Below are 10,225 nucleotides of genomic sequence, written 5' to 3'. Positions count from 1 at the left end.
GGAATTCGTAATGTTCAGAGAACCTTGCTTGCAAGGGAACGCCTCATATGTACATGTTATTCAGATGTTCCTGAACGTACCTCAGTGAAAATATCTTTGTTTATTTACGGGAGTGTTAGACTCATAGCATACCCGAAGTCCATCGAGGCAGCATACTATCCTTTATGCAGCGACCATGAGACAGCCGTCGATAACTTGTCATCGCCATTATTTGTATCTGATCTACTTTCTTGCTCTAGTCAGAAGTCTTTTCAGTATGACGAATAGTGAAGTAGCCTTCAACCGTCAATTTGTGAAATTCCTGAGGAGCCATTTTGTTCTTTGGGCTGATCCCCCCCTTGTAGTACAGATGTGCGCCCTTATCGTAGTTCAAATGACCTTCTGCTTGTAAATAGGCAATGATATCTTTTACACATTCGACATGCAGGTTCCAATCCCACATCCGTTCGACTTTAACGAAGTTTTTAATTAGGGCACACATGCTAAAATACTGAATCTATAGTGCAGCAGAAGGACCACACCTCGTCTTCATCAATAACTCAGGCAGTGATGGCAGAGGCGGGTGTGTGGAGGGTACCGATGGGCTTGGGTCCCCCAAGGACACCAGCCCAGCTGGCCACCCAAGTCACCAACGCAAGCGGTCATCAACATTTCATTCACCGGTGGGAGGGCTTTTTGTGGCCGTACCGTTAAGCTTTTAAAATGTCGTGTTATGATGCTAAAAGGTGCCCTTTTTGCAGTTTTTTGATGATTTAAGAAATTTTCAATTCGATGGAAGCTCTGTATGCGATACAAATTGCAAGAAATTTAACTCTCTACAAGAAAGGCGTAGGTGCTGTTTATAGTGGAACGCAAGGTGAAATAGTTATAGACAAAGATTGAAAAAATGCCAAAATTTCACAGTGTTTCGGTTCCTCCCAAGTTAGCACAGAGTTCTCGCGGTCGAAACATTGATTCTACGCTACGGACCACCGACAAACAACATATTTCAAGTCCAGAAATCGGATATTTTTTAAGGTACTGCCCCGCGCCCTTTCTTTCTTTCTTTCCTTCTTGAGTGCTTGCCGACTGGACTACTTGCACAAGGTAGGAGGGTATAAAGAGGGCGACATAAAATTAAAGATTCATTAGTTTTCCATCTCCATAGCTGTAAACCAGGTTCCAGGAGGGAGGGGGGGGGGGTGTTTAGAGCACTTATTTCTATAGTTTTGCTTCTTGTATTCTAAGTGTTACACAACGAGGAGGTGTAGTTGTTAAGACATGGGGCCGTTTCCGAAGGAACTGGGTTCAGCTCCCCGTTCTGTAGTGAAGATTAAGGTTTTCTTGTCGTAAAGACTAAGGTTTTCTTTTGTCTGCTGCACTTTCTTAGGATCTTTTCAGCCGAATGCTGGATCTTTTCCTTGATAGAGCTCATAGGCAATTCGTCCATCACCCTTTTCCAGTAGAGCTTATTCGCGATGAAGATCTCAACACCGGTAGGGTATTACGCTCCAACCCTCCATTGCCTTACCTTATGTTGATTTCTTCGCTAATAGTCATGTCCATTATTCTCGGGGGATGCTAGTGTGAGTACATCGATGCGTCGATGAAGTGGTGTTTAAATTACAGATAATTGCAAGCAGTTCAAGTGTCACTGTTTCAACTCTTCGAAAAACACGAGCCTGAACGCAGCCCTTAATGCAGCTCTGTTGATATTGAACGAAAACAAGAAAAGGTCAGAGAAACATAGTGCCAAGTATTCTAACTTTTGTTTACACTGCATTAGCCCCGTTTCATCTGTCATTTGTATTTATATATCTTTGGGCCAAACGTAGTGCAACACACTTCTTGACAAGGTGTTGTCCACATGAAGTTGTTCATTAGGTTTAGTGCAGTGGCCCAGTGATCAACATACCAGCTTTGTACCAAGGGAAACCGAATTCAGATCTCCCTCTGGCCATCCAGAGTTAGGGGTTCCGTGGTTGCCCTGAGTCACTTGTAGTGAAAACCGGAACGGTCCCTTTGAGGAAAAAGGACTGCCAATGTTACTTCCCATTTCTCGTCGAATCTGACCTTGTGCTCCATTTACAGTCCCCTCAACGATGAAGGTAAGTTAAACCCAAAAATTCTTTCCTTGCATTTTCATCAGCGTTCATGGCCAGCCTTATTTTGTGTGCCTCCTATCCGCAAAGGAAGTATACCTCGAATGAATTCTAGTACTTGGCCATATTTCATATTCTAAGTAGTCACAGTCAGTCTATCGCCATAGCAACGCCAGTTGTCCACAGACGTCACTTCCGTGTCCTTCTAACTCGTGCCAGTGGCAGTAGCTGATGAAGGAATGCCGCCTCGGTGTCTTAGGTTATCTCGTTCATGACGAGGTCTTCAAAACAAAAAGCCAAAAAAGTTCTTGCTGAGGTCAGGCGTCATCTTTATCATTTATAAATAATGATCCGCCACGAATCCGGTCAGCTTCTCCTCCTTAATGCGCACTACAGAGACCACACGCGTATTGTTTTACGCGTATCTGATTATTATGAAATACATGTCATTATTGAGTAATCACAGCTCGAATGTTAAAATTTGGAACAACCCACCAAGGTGGAGTGCTCCTAAGTTATGTAGAGCACCACAAATTCAGCAGAAGTAGTGTTGCTTCTCGTTGAGGTTTTTTGCTTCGACATATGAATCATTTAATACATACTGGCATGTATCTGTAATTATAAATGATTATGTGGCACAGAAATTAGCACATAGTTTCGTACTTGCTCTTTGTAATGAAAGATAGCGCTTGTAATTATTGAAAGACTCTTAAACGGCTCTGGTTACAGTCTTCGTTTCTAAGGATTTTAAGATTTTATAACGGTTATCAAGCTTCATATAATACCGTAATCTCTAAACCTGCGTTTGCAAATAAAAGACGTACCGTGGTGCAGCATCACTGTGCATATTGTCAGACATATGTTTGTTCCTTTCTATGGCTTCCACGAGAGTGAGCCGGACGACAAAGTTGGCACCATTTATTCCGATGTAATACCTGTTAGATGAAACCGGTTGGATCCAACGAAACGGCGTAAAGGTAAGACGTTGGAATCGAGTTCGGGAAGACTGATATATGAACCCTGGATTAAGTAAGCTGTTGTATAAACTGAAACACCTTTTTCTTGCTGCAATATATAGTTACTCATTTATTTATATTCCGAAAGCATCTTCAGTGGATAGTTCTCATGTTCCTCCTCAGATACACGTTACGCAAACGTTTAGAACACTTTCTCACATTTGCGCACAGAATTTACTCTAATTGCAGACGGATTGGGTACACTGCTTCTGTGTTGGGGCCGAATAGGAGAGTGATAACCGTAGATGTTTGGTCGCCTTAAACACTTACTCAGAATCAGCTTCTTCATTGGAATGAATTTGCAGTAATATAATTTTATTCTTATACGAACTGCTGTAAGAAAAAAGGCGTTTCAATTTATAAAACGAATATTTACATACCTGCTGCAGAAAATGGAAACACCAACAAACGTGAAAGATGTTTTTTATTGACGTTAGAGATACAACTCATGAAAGGATTGGTTGTACAGTGTGTATACACGATGAAATTAATCTGAATATCTTATGTCTTCAAATCGGTGGGTTGCATTTATTAGGAGATGAAAGATACGGACAGTTCACGATTAGATTTTGTGATGTACCCTGCATTCTCCTTGCTGATTTTACCCGTTTGAGGTGTTCAATGTACAGGGTGTTTCAAAATGAATATACGGGTTTTAAGGCTTTGTAACACATATTACATTCACCTTACAATTATAAATAATACACTACATGAAAGAGAAACACAAACAGTTTTTCTTGCAATTATTCAGTGTGAACACTCATCACGTATCGAGTCGATAGGCAAGTTGTTCCGAAACCTTGATCAATGTGCCAGGAGTAACTGTTGCAATAACACTGTTTCTAAAGTCGGACAGATCAGCTGGTATCGGAGTCACATACACATTATCGCATCAGATCTTGTGTGAACGTGGAGGTCATGGATAAAATGCTGTGTCAACCGGCCCCTTGCGCCCAATCCACCAGTTGGATACAATATTGATTAACCAATCGCGTACTGAGTTATGCCAGTGAGGCGGCACACCATCTTGCTCCTAAATAAAGATGTGTTGTTCAGCTTCTTCCCATTGATGCATGGGCCATAGCTGTAGCACATCAAGATAAGAAAGATCAGTTACAATTGACTCACAGAAAAAGAAAGGCCCATAAACTTTCCGCAGGGATATTTCTTGGGGATAAGCGTGAAAGACTAGCACTTGTTCAACACGTTTTTCAGTCACTCTTTGTCATTCCATACTCTTCCCAATGCGCACAGGTATACAAACAAAACTGTTTGAGTTGCTCTTTCATTTGGTGTATTATTTACAACTGTAAGTTGAACATAATAAATGCTACAACGCCTTGAAACTGGTATGTTCATTTTGAAACACCCTGTATATTTAACACCGTGACACGACGAAGCGGACAGCTGGGGTCTTATTTGTCTCATGACCACCTTTAAATGTATACTGCATTATTCCACATGCCCGATCACAACTCAACATTAAGTCGACGAAATGTTTGTTAACTGTCACTCTTCAGTGGGATCCTACAGTCATCTCAATTCAAAATCCCCCGGTTTCCCCATTGACACAGTCTGTCAAAAATACCCTTTTGTAAATTGCCAGCGACTTTTTTCCGTACCAGAGATCGGTCATTTCTCAAATATTTTGATTTAAGAGTTTTTCTGAGACTGAACACGGTTTTTACCTTCGTAAGTCTCCGTATTTTGAAAGCACAAAGTTAAACTGTGGCTCGAATTTCACATTAGACACTACATCCCTCCCTGCAACTGGCGGGCCGGTATGGCCGTGCGGTTCTAGGCGCTTCAGTCTGGAACCGCGTGGCCGCTACGGTTGCAGGTTCGAATCCTGCCTCGGGCATGGATGTGTGTGATGTCCTTAGGTTAGTTAGGTTTAAGTAGTTCTAAGTTCTAGGCGACTGATGACCTCAGAAGTTAAGTCGCATAGTGCTCAGAGCCATGTGAACCTGCAACTGGCTGGACGATTAGGTCGGGTGAGGAAAGAAAAAGAATATCAGGTTTTAAAGACCCGTCGACAACGCGATCTTTACAGAACGGAGCACAAGCTCGGATTGGGCCAAGGATGAGGAAGGATATCGGCTATTTGCTTTTCAAAGAAACCATCCAATCATTTTCCGTAAACGATTTAGGGAAGCTATGAAAAACCTAAATCTGGATGGTCTTTTACGAATTTAAATAGCCCTCCTTCACAATGAGAGTCTAATGTCTTACCACTGCACTACCCCGCGGTTGGTGGGATGAGGACAAGTACATACTGTCTTTGATAGAGTCATTCCTACACTACGTTTTTTTCATATTAGGTGTGTTGTGCTGCAACCTACTGCCAGGTACACCATATCAGCGACCTCAGTAAACATTAGACATCGCGAGAGAACAGACTGGGGCACTCCGCGGAACTCACGGACTTCGAACGTGGTCGGGTGATTGAGTGTCACTTGTGTCATACGTCTGTACGCCAGATTTCCACACTCCTAAACATCCGTAGGTCCACTGTTTCCGATGTGATAGTGAAGTCGAAACGTGAAGGGACGCGTACAGTACAAAAGCGTACAGGCCAACCTCGTCTGTTGACTGACATAGACCGCCGACAGTTGAAGAGGGCCGTAATGTGTAATAGGCAGACATCTATCCATATCATCACAAAGGAATTCCAAACTGCATCAGGATCCACTGCAAGTACTATGACAGTTAGGCGGGAGGTGAGAAAACTTGGATTTCATGGTCGAGTGGCAGCTCATAAGCCACACATCACGCCGGTAAATGTCAAATGACGCCTCGCTTGGTGTTAGGAACGTGAACATTGGACAATTGAACAGTGGAAAAAGGTTGTGTGGAGTGACTAATCACGGTACACAATGTGGGGATTGATGAGATGACAGGGTGTGGGTATGGCAGATGCCCGGTTAACGTCATCTGCCAGCGTGTGTAGTGCCAACAGTAAAATTCGGAGGCGGTGGTGTTATGGTGTGGTCGTGTTTTTCATGGAGGGGGCCTGCACCCCTTGTTGTGTTGCGTGGCACTATCACAGCACAGGCCTGCATTGATGTTTTAAGCACCTTCTTGCTTCCCATTGTTGAAGAGCAATTCGGGGATTGCGATTGCATCTTTCAACGCGATCGACCACCTGTCCATAATGCACGGCCTGTGGCGGAGTGGTTACACGACAATAACATCCTTGTAATGGACTGGCCTGCACAGAGTCCTGACCTGAATCCTATAGAACACCTTTGGTATGTCTTGGAACGCCGACTTCGTGGCAGGCCTCATCGACCGACATCGATACCTCTCCTCAGTGCAGCACTCCGCGAAGAATGGGCTGCCATTTCCCAAGAAACCTTTCAGCACCTGATTGAACGTATGCCTGCGAGAGTGGAAGCTGTCATCAGGGCTAAGGGTGGGCCAACACCATATTGAATTCCAGCATTACCGATGGAGGGCGCCACGAACTTGTAGGCTAAGTCATTTTCAGCCTGTTGTTCGGATACTTTTGATCACATAGTGTAGTAAGGTACCGTGATATTCGAACCAACCGACTTGCATTTGGGAGGACGACGATTGAAACCCGTATCTGGGCATCCAGATTACGTTTGCCGTGATTTCCCCAAATCGCTCAAACGCCGGGATGATTCCTTTCAAAGGGCACGGCCGATTTCCTTTCTCATCTCTGACAAAACGCGAGCTTGTGCTCCGTCTCTAATGATCTCGACGTCGACGGAACATTAAATCCAACCTTCCTTCCTTCCAAAAGGGTGACGTCACCTTTTTCTATTATTTATTGATTCCTACCTCTATAATAGTAGCTCAGAATTCACTGTGAATGAATGATGACTGGGCAGGTTCCAAGGCTGTCATTGACAAATGTGCTTTGGCCAAATGGACTGTTGTTGAATGATCTCTCAAGGCAGATAAGAAATATAATACCCGTTAAAGTGTTCGTTTTACGATTCATACGCCATTCAGTATCGATGTGTGTATTGTGTTCCGTCATGTCTCTTATCTCGTCATCCTATTAGGGAAGGTTGCAGACGTACCAAGAGTCCCAGTTAGTAGCGCCAAAGACATGAAGTATAGCTAATTCGTCAGGGGCGTCGGGGGGGGGGGGGGGGCGTAAGGGTCATATTTTAGGTTTTTCTTGAATATCTCAGAAACCGTGGCTTCTAGTGAAAATGTTTCCCAGTGCAAAATTAAACTACATTAAATTTCCTACAAAAAAGGTCCTATCCTTTTTTCTCTAGGACTAATATTTTCGGGTTTCTGGGTATAAAATCGATGTTTATTGTTAAATGAAGTGGTTTAAGAACAAATATTAACCATATGTGCGACATGGAAGTGCAGTAGATACCGTATTAAGGAATGAATTGTGTTCTTGGAATGTAACAGGATGAAGGTTAGAAGCATGAGGGAGGGTACGTTGGTTGGATGTGGTCATGCACTTTACTCCTTCAGAGGTTTGCAAAATGAAGAGTGAGCCGGCAATTCCCCATTCTCTCTATCGCACTACGCCACAAAAAGCTACTGTAGGGTATTTCAAGAATCTATATCGACCCTTCTGCAGCTCGCCTTATGAATCACTGGCAATGCAGTGCGCAGTCACTCTCGGGTGGTGAGAGGGTGGGGTGGGGGGGGGGGGGTGGAATCTTCCATAAAGTGTATTAACAGAACATTGAATACAGATGTGAATTGCTAATAACACAGTCGTAAGAAAATCATGTGGACGGATCCTATTTCTATATTTGCACGCTGTTCTGATTTTTAGTCATGCTGTACGGCAGGTGTAGCGTCCTTCCGGGGAACGAGGCCGCTTCCACCGCGAGCCCTGCCCCTTTTTCGGTTTACAGACAGGCTATATCGCCCCAGCATTTCCTATCCAGTTCTCTTATAGACCAAATAACTTCACTAAATTCGTGTTTATGTAGTGGAGCTATTTTCAGTTTATCGCGTGAGTACTTATTTGCAGTTGTCAACAGAGATTTATGTAAAATATTTTCCTATAAACAGTGACTGAGAAGTGCTTAATGTCAAAGTGTAATGTTGTCAGTGACCTACGTAGTGATGACCTAAGATATTAAGTCCCATAGTGCTCAGAGCTATTTTTGGAAAGGGATTGGATTGGTAAATGTGGTATGTTGCTGCTGTCTGTCGTAGACAGCACATTTTAAAGTTGTCACCGTGTTGTTGTCACTTGGTGATGTATTAATAAATGACCAGAAAGTTAATGCGCTTCTCTAACCATTGTTATACTGCTAGACTGCATAAATCTCTTCCATTCAGCAATTGCTGGCAATTTTAGAGTGGGCTGCACTGAGTGGAACCACTTACCACACATCCACAGTATATCTTGAAAGGTGGATGTCAGTTTAAGCCTCCGGACCTCTTCAGATGTTGGGAGCGCTGATGCTGGAATGATGCATTTGATAATCTCAAGTAGCGAAAAGTCTTTCAACCATTGATAGGGGAAACAATGAAATACATATTGACAGTGTGTTACATTTGTGACAGGCTCTTCAATATGGTAGACAGTTGACAGCTCTAGCAGTTGAGCTTTTTGATATAATAGCTCTTTTAACAATTGCAAATAAATACTCACTTAACAAATTGGAAGTACCTCCAATTATAAACATGAGCTCACTGAAGCTATTTTTCTACTCACATAAGAGAAATGGACAGGAACTGCTGCGGGGGGCCGGCCAGAGTAGCCGAGCGGCTCTAGGCGCTACAGTCTGGAACCGCGGAACCGCTACGGTCGCAGGTTCGAACCCTGCCTCGGGCATGGATGTGTGTGATGTCCTTAAGTTAGTTAGGTTTAAGTAGTTCTAAGTTCTAGGGGACTGATGACCTCAGAAGTTAAGTCCCATAGTACTCAGAGCCATTTGAACCATTTCTTTGCTGCGGGGGTATAGTCCGTCTGCTAACAGGAAAGCGAGCTGCACTCGTGTAGGGGAAATTGATTATGAGAGAGGAGCGCTACAGCTGCCGTACAGGATGACTAAGAATGAATTCTCCTGTAGTATTACTGAACAGTGTACAGAGATTTACATAGATTCTGTCAATGTGCGTTTCTTGCGTTACTAGTATTAGTAATTCATATCTGTATTCCAAATATTGCTAAAGTACTTTGTGGTAAATAAAAATCCGTGGGCACGTCTCCACACTGCATCGCCAGTGATTCAAAAGACGAGCTGCAGAAAGGACGGCATAACTTTTTGAAACACATCGTAGTTGCTTTTTGTGACTGGGGAACTGCCCGTTCGCTCTTCATTTTGCAGACCTACGAAGCAGGGAAGTCCATGACCACCATCCGGCGACCTACCTTATCTCGTGCTTCTTCCTCCTCCCCCCTCCTTTCCACCCCGTTACATTCCCAGAACACAATTTACCTCTTAATACGGTTCTACTGCGCTTCGATGGGGTACAAACATAACCCACGCTATTTAACAATATTCATTTATTTTATACCATTAAAAGACTATTTTTAATAATCTGCGGTTTTTCCAGCCTCTGCATCACGGGAACTATTAGCCCTAAAGAAAGAATGAATAGGACCTTTTTCGTAGATCATTTAATATAGTTTCATAATGTATTGGGAAATAATTTCTCTAGAAGCTTTAGTTCTCGAGATATTAAAGAAAAAACAAAGAAGTGTCCTTTAAACGCCAACCCCACTCGACCCACACACTCACACCCACCGAACAGGTTTTTTAGTATATTAATTACCCCCTCCCCTACTACCGGCCAACGGCCTTGCCGCAGTGGTAACACCGGTTCTCGTCAGATCACCGAAGTTAAGCGCTGTCGGACTGGGCTAGCACTTGGATGGGTGACCATCCGGTCTGCCGAGCGCTGTTGGTAAGCGGGGTGCACGCAGCCCTTGTGAAGCAAACTGAGTAGCTACTTGATTGAGAAGTAGCGGTTCCGGTCTCGGAAACTGCCATACGGCCGGGAGAGCGGTGTGCTGACCACATGCCCCTCAGTATCCACATCCAGTGACGCCTAAGAGCTGAGGATGACACGGCGGCGGGTCAGTACCGTTGGGCCTTCATGGCCTGTTCGGGAGGAGTTCCCTAACAACCGTCCAAAAATTTCCGACTTAGAATTTTTCGCCTAATT

The 10,225-nt window shown here is 43.7% G+C and overlaps 1 pseudogene; it reads left to right on the top strand.

Annotated features, from left to right (window-relative positions):
- The first annotated feature begins 9,849 nt into the window (after positions 1–9,849).
- LOC126471659 (5S ribosomal RNA) lies at positions 9,850–9,967 on the top strand (annotated as a pseudogene).
- The last annotated feature ends 258 nt before the right edge of the window (positions 9,968–10,225 follow it).

Source organism: Schistocerca serialis, chromosome 3 (assembly GCF_023864345.2).
Source record: "Schistocerca serialis cubense isolate TAMUIC-IGC-003099 chromosome 3, iqSchSeri2.2, whole genome shotgun sequence".
Lineage (NCBI taxonomy): Eukaryota > Metazoa > Arthropoda > Insecta > Orthoptera > Acrididae > Schistocerca > Schistocerca serialis.
The sequence above is the reverse complement of the archived record's forward strand: the minus strand, read 5'-3'. Positions and strand labels throughout refer to the sequence as shown.